We start from the raw sequence: 17453 nt of genomic DNA, 5'->3' as shown, positions 1-17453 counted from the left end.
CCGCATTGCAAAACCCACCCCCAAAAATTGGGGTGAGATCACATCATATCTCTGAAACCAAGGGGAGGATTTGCACCATAATTATCTATCTTTACAGACTAGACCGCTTGTAATTTAAGAATAAAGAGGGTATGGGCGCAGTAGCTTGATTTCATGACAGGCTAGCTAGGCAGTTTTATTTGCATGCAGGCAACGTTCTTATGGACAGACACCTCCCGGAGGCGATTCAACATCAGATGTTTTATCCCTCTCTCTCTTTCTCCATCCATCCGCGGTCTGGTTGTCTCCTGTTGTGTAAGACGAACCACACCGTTTGCAAATCTCCCTCGATTTTCACGCGATGGCCTCAGGGTGTCTGGAATATGTATTTTGAATGTTGATGTGATGTGTTTACTGAGGCAGAGCGAGGGAAAGTGTGAGAGGGAGGGAGGGAGAGAGAGGTAGAGGGAGAGATCACGTGAGTCCCTGAATAACCGGGTAAAGAGAGGAGGAAGTCTGCCTCAGCAAATAACTGAGAAACAACAAAGGAGCGTTGTTTGTACGAGCCCCCTTTAAACGGTCATATTCACACAGCAACTCCTGCATCCACCCGCCCCTCCTGGCTCATTGAGGAAATCATTCTCCATGCGTGTCTCGTAGCCTCCCACCACCCACTGATCGATGCGTTCCTCAATCTCTTTGTTCCACAAAGTTCACAGAAACTGGAGGCTTGTCCCGCATTTGTATTCTGGATCCCAGGGAGGTAGGGAGAACAGGGGAGAATGAAGCCTGCTGCTTTGTGGCCGCTTATCTAACAGACATGGGGCAGCGTGGACCAGTCTCTAGGGGGGTTCAAGTATATTCAATCCATCCTGTGCTTTATCCAGACATAGGTTATGACATCAGTTCCAGGCAGCCTTGATGCTAAGCTCCCTGTTGCCAGATCTATTTTTGACAGGCACAGACGTGGTCTGCTCTGCGCTGCTGTCAGAGGTCCTGTTTTAGAATGCATTTGGTCACAGTGGTTTGAGGTAACACAAGCAGTAATGTCAGAAGTAACATAAGCTATGGATGGATGTCAATCCAACCGGGCAGGTTTGACTCCTCTGGGAATATGTTACCTTATGTATTAATGCATTCAGGGGGGGACAGTGGGTTGGAATGGAGTGATGGTGGAGAGAGACGGAGAGGAAGGGAGAAAAAGAGGGGGAGGGTTTTGCCAACACAGGGAGATTTCAGAATAATGAGAATTATTATAACCCAGCCTGCAGCGATGTCTGGACAGGCGTGGTAATGGCCTGCCACTTGCAATTGCAGGGAAGTAACAGAAATGGGGCGAACAGACTAACTCCATTGGATTTGTCCCTTCCTCACTTCCCTCCTTTTGTTGCTTTATTTAGGACTGCAGTGGCACTCTGACCTTCAGAAGGCATGGCTCAGCAGGCCCTCCCCTCAATAATTAAATGCCTGGGTCGTTTGCAACCAATCAACTCATTCCCGGCATCAATGGCCGATTTTAAAAACAAACTAATTCACTAATGGTCTGAGTTATTGTTCCAATTTACCTGGCTGCTGAACTATTGTCTTCCAATCTATTCCAGGAGGGGATAGATCAATGGTGGCCAACGAGATGGCGGCGGGCAGTGTGGCAGTGGACGAGGATGCCGGGCGGGTGAGTTTTATGCATCCTTCTAAAGCTAAACTGGCTCTGTAAAGCCAAGTAATTAACAAGGTCTGAAGCATGCGGAAGGAAGACCAACAGCTTGGCTGGTCAAGGTGTCGCAGTATATGATCCAGATAAATTAGCTACAGTGGCTACCCTAACCGGGAATTAAATTAAACAAAAGATAATTCACTATTATTGTAGAAATTTATTATTTTCTTATTTTTACAATTATTTTTCATTAGATTTCATGACTACAATCAATCTATCCAACTTGACTATTCCATTGTCTCCGTGAATGGGAGGTCTAGCTGAATCAATTATTCCACAGTTTGATAAACTGTCACACATGTATGCATTTCAATATTTTCTGTGATTGTCTTTCTCTCTCATCAAAGAAAACATGTGAGAAAAAACATTTTAAAAGGACAAAAAGGACAAAAATAACACTGTCCCGGCATCCTAATGAAGCAAGGGCATCATAGTAGATATGCTAATCATTCATGTCCTGTCTCTGTAAGCAAAACACAGACTACAGTAAGCTACAGTACTTTCAATTTCACATTAGCTGTTGTTCGTCCCTCACTGCCGTGAAGTAGTGACTGATTTGGGGAGAACAAATTCTCATTCCGCGAGGAGAAGTCCATGATGCTAGCTGTCGAACAAAATTACCTTGGTAGTGCAAGCATAGCAGAATCATTCTGATTTCTCGGTCAGCGCTAGACACTTCTACCACGTCTCTGAAAAGCTAGCAAAGGCAGGCTATGGGATTTCGCATCTGTCACTAAATCTACCACCGCAGGTGTGTGTGTTATGTGTGTTATAATCATTTGTCAAACTGCAAATTGGCTTTCAAACGCTCTAGCTAATTTGCTCTGTGGTCTGCTGATGAGAATTCTCTTCCGCAGCTTTCCCCTCGTTCAAACTGTATGTCCCCACTTGTTAGACATTTTTTCCGCTACACCTATCATTTAAAAGTAGAGGAGAAAAAAAAGAAGACGAGTGCTGCTTCAACCCTAATAGGTATTTCATGCAGCTAGCCTGTTGTAATGCTCCAATGAAATGATGTAAGATGAAAGGTGGAAGCACTGAAGCCCCACTTTCATTCCCTGAGCTGGTCACACTCTATGTGTACCCAGAGGACCCCTGACATGAATCAGACCCCGAACTGGGCTGCGGAGAAGATGTAAATGACATTACTCCCCGCTTGCGGTTCTTCTGTGCTTACACATGTAAATGTCAAGTGATGTTATCGTGTCTGGCCTTTTCTACCATCTCAACCAAAAATGAGTGTAACAATGGAAGCACCAGATACTGGGAAAAATATTAGTGTGTGCCTCTGAGGAAGTGTGTTGGAGGAATGCATGTGTGTTTCTTGTCTCGGAGTGCAGGAAGTGTCAGTCAGTGTGTGTGTGTGTGTGTGTGTGTGTGTGTGTGTGTGTGTATCTGAGTGTGTATATTTCGCTCAAAGTGTGTGAAGTATGTTTGTGTGTTGTAAACCAGTGCTTGTACAACAACAAAACAAGCTACTGCTCAAGACTTAAACACATACACAGTGAGTCTGAGCCGCAGCGCTGTTGATAATTCTCTAATTACCTGTGGAATTAAACAGTGGCGCATGCCTCCTGCTACCCCCTACTGTGACAGATCCATCATAATTGTGTGTATCTGTACAAGAGCATTTKAATCTTCCCATCGGTTCTGGATTGGGCTGGAGGGGGTGACGCAATGTTGTTGTCAGGCAGCTGTGAATCGCAAGGCTCAAATTGAACCACAGGGACAGCTTTTTATCTCAGAGAAATATGTGTGGAAATTTTCCCACTTCATCAGAGTGGAAAGATGGATGACTCACCTCACTCTATTTCAGTATCAGAGGCAGGAGTGTGCTGAGGATAAAAAAACATTGGTGTTGTCCTCCTCATCCCTGTCGCACACTGGGACCATTCACAAGGTGATGCTCAAAGAGACGCGAGCCAGCCATTGACCTTCATACCTCAGCAAACCCTATGGAAATTTGCCACACATCACATTTTCAATACAACACCCTGAAATAATAAATAAACTGTTGTTGCCAGCACATCCTCGTTCGCACAACGCCTAACGCTAACCTTTCGCTGAAGAGTTTCCAAAGGAGGGCTTGTTTGCAGTCAGTTCTTGTTTTCCTGTCTCTCCTGACAAAAATATGGGACAGCTGCTCCCCTCTTCAGGGACCGGACCCCTGGTGCTATGCGGAGCGAGGTTCCGTCCCTGCTGCAGTGCGTTATTTCCGTCTGGGCCTCCGATCCGCTCTCCCGCTCAGCCCACCTCCGTTCCAGTAGCATGCCTGAATTTACTGACCTAATTTCCATCCCCAGTACAATGTTTATCCCCATTTCACTTCTTGACACATACTGTACAGTGCCTCCCGAGCTATCTGGAAGGAGACTCTCTCTACTCCGGGCTGCTATTCAACCGTCGCCTCGCTCTGAGGAGACCGGTTTTAGGAGTTTTAAAGGGGACGATCAATGGTTCCATTGTTCTTAATTCAATGTCATAAATTGGTGAAATGGAGGGAAAGCATAGGGAGCATAGAGGGTGCTACCCATKTATCAGAAGGAATCTACTGAGACACCTAGCAGATTGGGGGGGGGGYAGCCTCACACTCCCATCTCAATTCCTCCTTCATGAAACAGCCCAGCAGCACCCAAAGCCTGCCACACATCTGAGCTAGCAGATGCAGGAATATCAATATTGKAAAGTTGTTTTTTTCAGTTCCAAAGACTGAGTCCCCCTCCCCGCTGAATGATGAATATTGAGTGAGGTCCGACATCAATCATAGTTTTAATTCTGGTACTTTAGTGTATGATTATGAGCATGTTTGATGGAGTATGTATATATCTGAGAACACACGTAAACAGACAGACATACTGTACTTAAACACATACAGACCAACACGAGTTTGAAACTAAAGTACATCTCTGTTTCTCTTTGTGTAGTTGAAAAGAGGTTGGGTGGTCTCTCTGAGAGTAGCAGCACTGCTCTGTTCACTAGCCAGTGTGCTGTTTTAATGACGGTCCTCACAGTCTCAGCTGTTTACTGTCTTCTAGCCACCAGTAGAATTGGCCGCCTCTYCCTGATAGACCTGGATGCATTTCAGTGCAGTGATTACCCTAGTGTCAAGGGCTCCCTTGGCAATGATAATCATCCCTGACTCGAATGGGGACGAAAATAATTATAATTTGGACGGGAACTATCGAGACAGTTTGGCACTGTCTCACAACAGATGCAAACAGGAGCTGCCAATGAATTAAAACAGAAAAAAATATGAGTATGGGATCTCTCTGTTCTGATGATGTCGAGGCCTCCAATGATACAGTCATAAACAGAAGCGCCATGGCAGCTGTAACTAGACGATTGCCTCTGCAAACAAATGGAYGTCACGACTTTGCCTTGCTGTTTTCCGATGATTATTAAATGCTGTATTTTTGCACTGAGGTGGGGAAAGGTTTGACATTGTGTGTTTGATAGAATTCATGGGAGTTCTGTCACTGCCACCCAAGGCTTTTTAGAGGGTGTTAAGCGGTAGAAAGCAGTTGGAAAGTGGTTTGAATGTGTTCAGACATGGAAGCAGAGCAAATAAGAAGTACTTTGCTATATCCATGGCGATAGCTTAGTGAGGAGAGGTAGTGAAAGGTGGTGTTAGTGGTGGAGATATGTGCTATATGGCTCTTTTTAAATGTGTGCACATACACTTTAAACACACACACACACGCACACGCACACGCGCACGCACACATACACACACACGCAAACACACTGCATATGCAGAGGCATCCAGGGTAGACGTTTCAGGGCTGATATGACTAAAAGGATTGTGCATTTCTGCTGAGGGAATATCTTTATTTTCTCTTCTTCCTTCCCTGGTTCATGGTGGAAGGTTATCATTGGTAAAAATATGCCCTTAATATTGGTTCTACCGCCCGAATTCTACCAACCCCTATTTTAAGCTTGAAAATAGAGTGCTCTTGACCTGTTGCCTTTGAATTCCCTCTGCTGCTCATCTTCCCCTGAGTTGTCCTCTTTCTAAAGCTCCCAGTTCATACRCACAGGGCTAATGTGTTCATTTACCATGCCAAAGCAATATTTCAATATGTAAGTAAACATATCGTAGTGCTGTCCATGTGTATTATATCCCTACACAGTGYGATTCATCTACCAACACAAGTGCTGATCGAATCTATGGTCCATGTCACTGAAAGGAGATGTCGTCTACTCTAAATAATTCAAGGACCAGATTTTCCAAACTTGCTCTCAGTGCCATAACAGAACTGGGTGATGTTGTAAGCCCTCTGTGAATGTAGGTTCTTCCATAACCAGAGCCAGTGTTAGTTTCTCTCTATTGAGGAAGGAGTCTGTATTCATGCAGATCACCCCTCATTTCCCTCGAGACCAGTGGTTCTGACAATTATGGATCGAATCAAACAAAATGAGGACTACTCCAAAAAGCTAAATAACTGGTCAATGTTAGTGGTCAGAAAAATCAATCATACAACGAGTGGGTCTAATCCTGGATGCTGATTGGTTAAAACCACATTCCAGCCAGTGTCTATTCTACAAGTTACCTCCGGCTAAATCTACGATGTAAAAATGTCTATTTAATCTGTTCCATCTCACTGTGCAATCCACTGTCTCATCAGCCCAGCCAGACAATTTCTAAACTTGACATTATCTCCCATTTCTTTTAAACTAAAAATTGGTTTTCAATAGCGGAGATTTGTATAAACCTTGCTGTCTGTCTCTCTGAAATATGCAATATTGTTTCAGTATTGAAATTCAAACTCCAGGGCCTCCCGAGTGGCGCAATGTTCTAAGGCACTGCATCGCAGTGCTAGAGTTGTTACTACAGACCCGGGTTCATTCCTGGGCTGTGCCGTGGCCGGGAGTCACATAGGATGGCGCACAATTGGTCCAGCACTGTCCGGTTTAGGGGAGGGTTTGGCCGGGGGGGCTTTACTTTGTTCATCACGCTCTAGCGACTCCTTAAGACACGTGCCGGGTGCCTGCAGGCAGACCTCAGTCCCTAGTTGAACAGTGTTTCCTCCGACACATTGGTGCGGCTGGCTTCCGGGTTAATTTGGCGGGTGTTAAAGAGTGCAGTTAGACGGGTCATGTTTCGGAGGAGGCATGACTCCACCTTCACCTCTCCCGAGCKTATTGGGGAGTTGCAGCGCTGAGACAAGATCATAAAAGGGGGGTGAAATAAAACAAAAATAAATATTTTATTGCCAGTATGGTATTTAGAACGAATGACTGGGRCGTATCCATAGATACAGAACAAAAAMACTTAACGACTGGGTCGCAACCATAGATACAGAACAAAAAGACTGAATGACTGGGTTGCATCCATAGATACAGAACAAAAAGACTTAACGACTAGATCGCATCTCTGGCAACCGAACCAATAGAACGAACGATCAGCCGGCTTGGGTAGCAACRCTAGATTTGCTACCCAGGTGGTAAGGGTAGGCAACAACATGTCTGCCACGCTAATCCTCAATACTCGGGCCTCTCGGGTGTGTACATAGTTCCCTCGTGTTCTCCTTGTTCACCCAAGACTGTGTGGCGAAACACAACTCCAACACCATCATTAAGTTTGCTMCCGACACAATGGTGATAGGCCTGATCACGGACAACGATGAGACAGKCTATAGGGAGGAGGTCAGAGACCTGGCAGTGTGGTGCCAGGACAACAACCTGTCCATCAATGTGAGCAAGACAAAGGAGCTGATCGTGGACTACAGGAAAAGGTGGGCCGAACAGGCCACCATTAACCTCAACGGGGCTGTAGTGGAGCGGGTCGAGAGTTTCAAGTTCCTTGGTGTCCACATCCCTAACAAACTATCATGGTCTTAACACACCAAGACAGTTGTGAAGAGGGCACGACAACACCTTTTCCCCCTCAGGAGACTGAAAAGATTTGGCATGGCTCCCCAGATCCTCAAAAAGTTCTACAGCTGCACCACCGAAAGCATCCTGACCGGATGCATGACCGCCTGGTATGACAACTGCTTGGCATCTGTAAGGCGCTACAGAGGGTAGTGTGTACGGCCCAGTACATCACTGGGGCCAAGCTTCCTGCCATCCAGGACCTATATACCAGGAAAGCCAGAGGAAAGCCCAAAAAATTGCCAGAGACTCCAGTTACCCAAGTCATAGACWGTTTTCTCTGCTACTGCATGGCAAGCGGTACCGGAACACCAAGTCTAGGACCAAAAGGCTCATTAAGAGCTTCTACCCACAAGCCATAAGACTGCCGAACAATTAATCAAATGGCCACCGGACTATTTACATTGAGACACCCCCATCCCTCATTTGTTTTGTACACTGCTGCTACTCGATGTTTATTATCTATCCATAGTCACTTCACCCCTACCTCCATGTACAAATGACCTAGACTAACCTGTACCCCCGCACACTGACTCGGTACCGTCTGTATATAGCCTCGTTATTGGTATTTTATTGTGTTACTTTTTATTATTTTATACTTTAGTTTATTTGGTAAATATTTTCTTAACTCTTTCTTGACCTGCACTGTTGGTTAAGGGCTTGTAAGTAAGCATTTCACAGTAAGGTCTACACTTGATGTATTCGGCGCATGTGACAAATAAAGTTTGATTTGAAATAGTAACCATAAATTAATCAAAATAAAGTTTTTAATGACAATATGTAAATCATTATTTGAATATGTTGGTAACCGTTGTATAAAAGTGATAATGCCCTCGAAGCCGGTGTTTGGAGCCTAACAACACCTATGCTAATATATCCTCCAAACACCAATATCACTTAAATATCACAGCACTCACATTTTTGATGTGTTCCGTTCAAAAGTTATCAAAACATAACCCTTTCTTTTTGCAGGAGAGACAGTTCAGTATGGCTTCCATTGCACATTTTTCTGCTCACTATAGCGACTTCTACACGCCATGGCCTATGCGCTGCCCTACATTGTTGATGTGCTGACTGTGCGTAAAGCCTGGAGAGGATACTGTACCTGCTTCAGCTAGCTTCACCTACACTGGCCTCTCCATCATTAAAACTAACAGCACTACCTCCATCAGCAGGACAACACAGRGCTCTGTGGGGATGTGTGTATGTGCATGTGTGTGTGTGTCTGCATGTGTATATGTCTATGTGTCTGTGTGTACATTTGTGTGTACATGTCTGACAGAGTATTTGATTCCTGTCTATTTGAGCATGTGTTTGTCCCTACATGCCCCCTACCTGTCTCTGTGGATCAAATGAGCATCACTCCTTGCTTGTCAAAAACAGCAGCAGCACATACTGTACATGTCAGTGGTGGTATGTGTGCAGTCAGTGTCCTGCAAAACATGGTACAGTACTGCATAACACAGTGGTATTCAAAGTCGGGGTCACGACCCCTAGTAGGGTGTAATCGCAGGGGAATTGCAGCCAAATAAAATACAAATTTAAAAAACGATTGAGTACAGATTATTGTATGGGACAATATACAAATGTTTTTGAAAAATATTATTTGAAAAATAAAAGGTAAGTGAGTAAATGCATTTATTGCTTCTCTTCATTTTCATAAGATAGATGAAAACGTAATGAATTAAAGGTTACTTATTGATGTAGATATCTACATTTACCTATGTTAAGGTTGTCATTAGATTTGTGTTGGGATCAGTAGAAATTCTGGCCCAAAATAATGGAGTCTGCAGACATTTTGGCAAAAAATAATGATGTCCTCGCTGAAAAGGTTTGAATACCACTGGTGTAACACAACAACACCAACAGTGACCATAGGCCACCAATTAGTATGGGTCACATTATGAACCCCTGCACTGTTTGAAATAAATCAGTAACAAGAAATAGGCTGATTAAATCATACATGAGATATTGTGTGTGTCTGTAACTCCCTGTGTCTCACTCTGTCAGCAGTTTGACAACATCAAACATGACTCATTTCCGTCTCAGTGCCTGGGACCCATGTGTGTTCTAGGGGTTTTTCATGAGGAAAGGCATCACGTAGTAACAAATAGGCCCACTGTGAACGACTGCATCACATTCATATTTCAAACGCACTGAGGCTTTGACGAACGTCTCGATTAATGATTGGAGGGATTTGTCTGTTGTGTAAAGTAAGCGTAAATAGAAGCCAAATCTGGGAAACAACCGATAACACTGATTTCAATAATGCATGGGCAGTGTTCTGGTGGCTAGGGATTTCATGTGACTTCAAATTAGGGAACACTCGAATGTAGAAAACAGTTGATGGAGTTCGGTTTCCCAAGCCTATGTCATTAAATCATCCTCCACTTGGGCACACAACGTATTACAAATCACAGTCGGTCTACTCAATCAACATTTTACCAATTTCTCTATGGCTCAAAATAGTTGCAACTGTTTCATCCATTGAAGTGAATAGGCATCGATCGAAATGGGCTGAGTTCAGATATAGACATGTCCATCAATGCAGTGCATGTAAAAGCTCTCAAGTTAGAATTCAGCCTTGAGTCAATGCCAAACAAACAGAGAGAGTGGGGAGAGTGGGACGGAGGATTTGGAGAGTCTGGAACATGGTTCTATTTGGCCTGCAGCAACAGAGGATTATATGAGCTTCCATAGTAACAGKCTTTTTTAATGATGCAAAAGGTATCACTGACAATGAGGTTGTTTCACTGAAGTCTATAAACTCAGTTGGCTGTTAGAAGCAGCCAACTGACTGGGTAGCATTGGCTTAGGATAAAACAAGACCTTAAAACTATCAATCGTCTGATATTTTTGTATAAACTATCAATCACACTCAGGCGCAATATCATGGTCATCAGCCATTGCTGATACTGTCATTACTAAGGTAACCAAGGTAGCCACATCACCAGAAGCACTCACCCTTACCACAGAGGGGCCATTTTCTGAACTCTAGAAATGGTCTCACGGTAGGAAAAGGAAATTACTTCACACTCCTAGAGCAATATTTCCCTTTCTTTTATATGAAGGAAAAAAAGGATACTGATGTATTCCCCTAGTTCAAATTTCAAAGTCATTGCCTTGGAAATGTCTCCAGAGTTTATAAAGCAGTTTCCACAGTCTCCTGAACACCTCGACCTCCATCTCCCCTCTCCCCCCCATCCTCCCCCTCACCATCACCCCAAGCTCACCAACAAGAATCATGGGAGAAGCCCCGTGCAATTAGCCTCATCTCTAATAGGCATTTTCTCCCCATTACGTGATCATGAGGTGACAGGACTTAAGAATGGCTACTGGCTTCCAGTGGCAGAGAGGGGAGGCAGAGGAAATAGCACWCTATAATTACTGTTAAATCATGCAGACTGCCTGCCTCCTGATCCTCTTTTTCCTCCTGCTCCTCCCTCTACACCTGGCCACACGTCATTGTGAGGGGCCGGGCAAGTGATGTCGAAAACCGGCTGCACCAGGCAATTTTCGCCCACAGCTGATACTGCAGTTTAGTTGGGTAGATTCAGGACTGCCTGACTGACTTGTTTTCGTTTCTGGCCCATAGTCCCTTCTTTCAAGTCTGGCTCTCTGTTAAAGGCTGAACTCTGAGCTGAACAATGGCACCAGATCAAGAGCTTATAGCCAATACCAAGGCAGCTGGGAAATCTGAACTTCTCAGTGGCAATAAAGAATTGATGAAGACARGCTATGGATGAAGACATTTTACTGAAATGACTTCATGAGTTACTTTAGTGTTGCATGCAGTCAGTGAGGATGATGATGGTTGGGGTGGTGAAGAAGAAGATGACGATGATGATGACTACGACGATGATGATGCAAATATGTATTTTCACATTTCTAACTGGGTGAGCAGGCAAAGTCAGAACATTTWGATTTTTAGGGAATGCCACATAAGACATGCTACCCCGTAGCAAATCTCAATCAACAACTTGAGTCATCGTAAATCCCTCCATTTCTACATAGTGGACAAATTACAATTTACCAGACATTAGGGCTTAAATTGCACATGGAAGCATATTGCGGGTGTAGCAGTTCGCTGCACCCACAATAACATCTGCTGAATATGTGTATGTGACCAATAAAATTTGATTTGATTTGACAGACCACCATCCTGAATTCACAACTCAGTTCATGGTAAGAATCTACCTTATTAAAGAGAAAACATATCTTCAAACCAGATCTTTATTTGATCTCAAGGAAAAAACAAAGGGCCTGGCTGTTTTTTCTCCTTTCTCCTATTAGAAAACATGAAGGAGAAAGTGGGTTTAGACAGCGGCATTTCAAATGGGGGATTAGCATCAAGACAACGCTAATTCCCTAATTTGCCAGAGATGGGAGACAACCGACCAAGGCACGGAGAGAGAGAGAGGCACACATGGAATTTCTGAGCATTTAATTTTTCAGGCAGCCAGCTCCCACACTGTACTGCACTGACTGGGGACTGACTTGTACCAGTGGTGAGGATGAGCAGCCAGCTGGCTGGAAGGACCCCCCCTCCCCTCCAGGATGCCATTGTTAATGCCAGCAGCCTCCGCAAGCTACGGTAAGAGGGCGCTCCAGCTGGTGAGTCCCACCATGGATGCCCAATATTACCCGTAGGGGAGTCTCTTCTCCCTCTTCTTTCCAACCTGTCATGAGGTGAACAGGAGTCTAGAGTCCAATCCAACATGCAAGCAACCAACTGAGCTTCTGCTGTCTGCAGAAGCCTCTGGGCTTTTTCCTCATCATTCAGGGATCGTAATTATATAATTGTATGAATTATAGAGGTTAATTAAGCCCAAATGGCAGCCCAAATGGAGGCTTTGTAATTTATYGAGGTGTAATGTGGCTCAATGGATATCCAGGCAAAGCCATAGATAGATACTGTAAATGACTTTAACTGTAAGGATTCTTAATGTTACTATGACTGGTGCCAAGCATGACACATAGCCTATATGCAAGAGTCATGATGATAACAATGTTTTATCTTAAAACAACGTTTTAGTCACATTATGAATATTGAGCAACAACTGCCCCGTTAACAGGACACCGATCCATAAGAAGTTTTAATGTGAACATTGATACCTGCATGAATAGGGCCGCCCATCAATATACCAAGAGACACAATTGCCCATGGTTTTAGGAGTGGCAATGTGTTTGTGATTGGGAAGCCATAAAGTCTTCATTCATGACTAATGGCTTTGACAGTGGTGGCATAAAACTAACCTGTTGCTAGAATCAGGTCATCAGCAAAATGACAAACACTAATCTATAGTTATACAACCTGTCTCTGTCCATCAGTGAGCCATTCAAATGCATACCAAGAACAACCCTTATTGCACGGTAGTCCTAGATTTGACCAAATTAATATTTGGATCTTGACAGTGAAACATTTTGCAATAAAATAGTAATAAATCCATTATTCTAAACACGTATGCTGCTGTCTAATATGTTGTCTAAACACAGAAAATGCAGGCTGTAAGATTTTTTTTWAATTATACCAAACAAAAATAAATCTGAGAAGACCAGAAACAATAAACAATGTAGACTCAGAGGACGTAAGATTTCCTTATCATTATTATATTTGAATTGCATTCTCTCTCCTGAGGCTAATACAGTTTATATTCAATAATGGCTACAGCAATATTACAGCCTAAAAGTAGGAAAATCAAATGAGCTTAATTTGCAAAAATGTTTAAGGTGCAACAAAGTTGCCAAATCCATTAATTACATTCAACAATTAATGTTCTATGTAATCCATCAGAAGCTCAATGATAACTATCAAATTATAAAAGATGAGTAAAAAACAGTCCCCAAACAAAATCTTGCACTAAATTGGATTGATTCAAGTCAAGGTTATCTTCACAAGTTTCTGCAGCCTAGTATGTCTATCCACATAAACTTCTCTGGTCAATCAATGTCCCTCAGGCTATGTTCCTCACTCTCCATAAATAAATGCACATTTTCCTTGGTCTATCCTTTGGGTACATTTTGGGATTACATTTGTGAATTTARCTATATATGGATTTGTTTAATCCATAAAATGATCAGTATGTAGGTGGACATGCACATGAGTCAACCTATTTTATACTGACCACAGAATGGATTTTATTAAGGTAAACATGTTTTTGGCCTGGTCTGGTCGATGACTAGGCTGATGACAGTATTTGGCTGAAATGTATTTACTGTTTTCATCTTTGTTGAATGTCAGTAAAGACCGTATGTATCTTGATTCAGGGTGAATCATTACTCTGTTTGTGTGCATTATAATAGAAATAGTCAAATAAATCTACATTTTACACATTGCCATACAACTCCATTCACTTGCAGGTTATAAAACATGTTGATATTTCACAACCACAAAGATGTGTCTTCTTCAGTGGTTCAAGATAATACGTCTGTTAATCTTCAAGTTCTCCACCAGTGTCTAACATAGACACGGTTCTCTCCCTGATGAAGGTGCATATACACTGAGTGTACAAAACATTATGAACACCTTGTCATGTCATGGACTGACCAGGTGAATCCAGGTGAAAGCTATGGTCCCTTGTTGATGGCAGTTGTTAAATACACTTCAATCAGTGTAGATGAAGGGGAGGAGACAGGTTAAAGAATGTTTTTTAAGCTTTGAGACAATTTGTTATCCAATAACACTGTGTGGTTTGGGGTAATAGTCAAACAATCCCACAATAACCTCATGTCAACTAACACATCCTGCCCCAGTGGAGAATTGCAGGCCAGGGATTTGGAATGAAGTTCACCATCTGTTTTGTGTTGCTCTGACATGGCATGATTTGACCCCTGTTGTTTTTCTTCCCATCAAAACAGGTTTTCTATTCCCCCTGGGAGGAAGCCTTCCGGGGCACTCCAGCTGGAACCAGCACCCACTGCTAGTCCTGCCAATAGTGAAGATGCTTGATGCCTCTTGGCAATCAATGTAAGACAGTTAGCTCTTCTAGCTCCAGCACTGAGAGACCTTGTATTTGATATTCTTGTCCATACTCAAGGAGAATGGACCACTGCCTACCTCCCAGTTCATCTATTAAGGGAGACTGTGCTCTCAAATCCATTAGTGTGTGTGTGTGTGTGTGTGTGTGTGTGTGTGTGTGTGTGTGTGTGTGTGTGTGTGTTGTGTGTGTGTGTGTGTGTGTGTGTGTGTGTGTGTGTGTGTGTGTGTGTGTGTGTGTGTGTGTGTGTGTGTGTGTGTGTGTGTGTGGGTGTTGTGCGCACCCTTGTGTGTAGTCCTTTTTTTGCCTTTGTGAATCATGGCAACATGAGGTTGCAATCAATCCATCATTGGATTGCACAGCACACGTCACAAAAACATTACGCTGCAGCATGTACCCCCAGTCTTTGAATGCTTAGTCAACACAGGGTCACCAAGCATGGGACATAGCTGTAGCCTCAAGCTACTGCTGGCATTTTCTTTTTGGCATTTGTGATTGTGAGCTGTTTCTCTTTGAAAAMAATTACATGTGCCAGCATGTAGGCAATATAAAGGCCAACAGATTGAATTAGCCATTTGAAATAAAACAGCCTTTGTTTTGTGGCTCTAGAGGGGACTTGATGAGAGCTATATCGATTGACAACTTACTTTCAACCTAGAGTTGATCACAGGACAGGCCACATGGAAGCATGGATATGATGTCAATATTGATATTGACAATGACAGTAAATATGTTGAAATTGCTATTGTAGCCCACTTCTATCTTGGTAGATTCCCAGCTATATGACGTTATTATGATTTGAATAATATTAAGATGTCAACAGATAATTGATCTTAGATGTCAGTTTAAAATGACTTCTGTCTGATGTGTAATGTAGTAGAGTAAACAGAGTCCATGATTGATCTGCCACTAGGAAGGGGATCTGAACAGGGGGCTGAACAATATGTTACTGAGAATCGCATGGCCATTTAAAGACACCTATTGATACATATATTCTGTAGGGACAAAGTAAAAAAGTAATTCAAAGTATGCAACTTATTGAGAAGAAGCAGAAGAAGAAGAACACAGTCATTAGTTGTAAAAACGATGTGCACACCAAAAGAGTAGTTGCATTTCTAATTTTGTATCCATCGACACCAGTCAATTATCCTGCCTGTAGCGGATTACGTGACACATGGCGCAAAAGAGCGCGAGCTCCCCCCGCAGTTAGTGAACAGTAGCGCACTCATACAACTTCCATTGAAGGAACGGAGGGTGAGGCAACTTTGGATCATTGGTGCTACCTCAAAAAATGACATATCTTTTCTGATTATAATTTTTCTGTTCTGTTTAATCGATATCAATTAGCCATTAACATCAGCATCATTGAATTATTGATTGAGCAACTCTCCAACATGGCTATATCTGTGTTCAGAATGTAATGAGGCAAATCATATTGTCGCATATACCGGTATAACATATTTTTACACACAAACACACACACACACATCACACACACACACACACACACACACACACACACACGATCTGTCCAATCTGTGTTTGAAATTATTCACGGATAAGATCAAATAAGTGACACACAATTTCCCGCCTCGTAGCAACAGAGAGACTGAGGCTAAACAGTAATGCATTTCACCATTGCAATACAGAATGGTCAATATACATGTCGTATGAAATATTGTAAAATGAACTGATATGGAATCACATTGCACAATCAACTGCAGTAATGTTGATATAAACCAACAGTGCAATGTGAATCAACGTTTGAGGTGCAAAGCGGGTGTTCTAGAACAAGATAGACAAGAACAGACAAGCATATTATGATGCTATGCCGTCGAACTTCATAGTGCCCTGGATTGAATCAGACGGGCCATTCATTGAGGCGACGGGCAATGTGAAAGAAAGTGTGCGTGGAGTGAAAACTGATTCTTAGTGGTCTCTCCCCCTCTCCAATCCGCTCTTTCATTCTCTCGACTTCCTCTGCAACCTCCTCGCAATACATAGCCTACACTCCGTCTCCAGTCAGTCATGTTTAAAAAAATGCAACCTATAGGTTCTAGTATCTAACGTTGTTCAGCTTCACAGTAATGGACATATAGTAACTTTTACTTTAGATAAATAACACCGACGTAGTTTGGACACATGAAAACCCACGTAGGCTACATATAAGGCGCAAAACCTGACAATGATAAAGCAGAAAAAGGCATCGTCCAGAACGGACAGTATCATGCTGATCATGCAACATCGCCATAACTGTCCAGAGGCTACAGCATAACCTCCAGCMACTGTAATAACGGGTAGAAAATAACACGAAACTTATCTAGGCTTACCTAAAACTGATTTACCCACTTGTTCGAAAATCTGTGGTCCAAGGTGCTTTAGTTTTCTGGCCGAAAACTTCTGCTGGAGCATATGTATCCAGTGTGCATGCTGGTAGCTCAATCTTAGATGTTGGATTGCGGATGAGTTGGTGTTCCTTCTCATGCTCAAGAGAGAGAAATCCTTCGGCTCGGCGAGGTCGTATACATTGATACACGGAGAAACACAGTGACCAAATCGACCTGAGGGGAAATGGGGGAGCTCAACGGATCGGAAGAATATCCCGATGTGTTCTAGGGTCGGGCTAGCTCGGATCCGTGAAGCTGTACGCAGGTAGAGAGGTGGTAGGGTGGATGTCAATGAAGGTAGTCAGAGATGCACAGACTGAGCGAGTGCAGTGCAAAAGCAAGCGAAACTAGGGGGAGGTACTGAGAATACCGTTTTGTATTGTAGAGGACGGTAATGCCAGACAGTAAGGGGTGGGACTGGAACACATGAGGCAAACGGGGGAGAGAGGGGGGAACGAAGGATGGAGGAACGAGAGACCGTGTCGTGACTTTCTGTGTTGATAAACAACAATTATAAAGGTT

The 17453-nt window shown here is 43.2% G+C and overlaps 1 protein-coding gene and 1 long non-coding RNA gene across 2 annotated transcripts in view; one reads left to right on the top strand and one right to left on the bottom strand.

The window, feature by feature from the left end:
* The window catches only part of LOC111961592 (BMP/retinoic acid-inducible neural-specific protein 1-like), a 157213-nt gene extending 139956 nt beyond the window's left edge, over positions 1–17257 (bottom strand). Inside the window, exon 1 of the mRNA XM_023983986.2 lies at positions 16875–17257. The gene's annotated coding sequence lies outside the window, so the exon portion shown is untranslated. The remainder of the gene's footprint in view (positions 1–16874) is intronic.
* The window catches only part of LOC139026834 (uncharacterized), a 405332-nt gene that overhangs the window by 144495 nt on the left and 243384 nt on the right, over positions 1–17453 (top strand). The gene's annotated exons all lie outside the window — the stretch shown is intronic.

The sequence above is a fragment of the Salvelinus sp. IW2-2015 genome, linkage group LG4q.1:29, assembly GCF_002910315.2.
Source record: "Salvelinus sp. IW2-2015 linkage group LG4q.1:29, ASM291031v2, whole genome shotgun sequence".
Classification (NCBI taxonomy): Eukaryota; Metazoa; Chordata; class Actinopteri; order Salmoniformes; family Salmonidae; genus Salvelinus; species Salvelinus sp. IW2-2015.
This window is presented reverse-complemented; position numbering and strand designations above follow the sequence as displayed.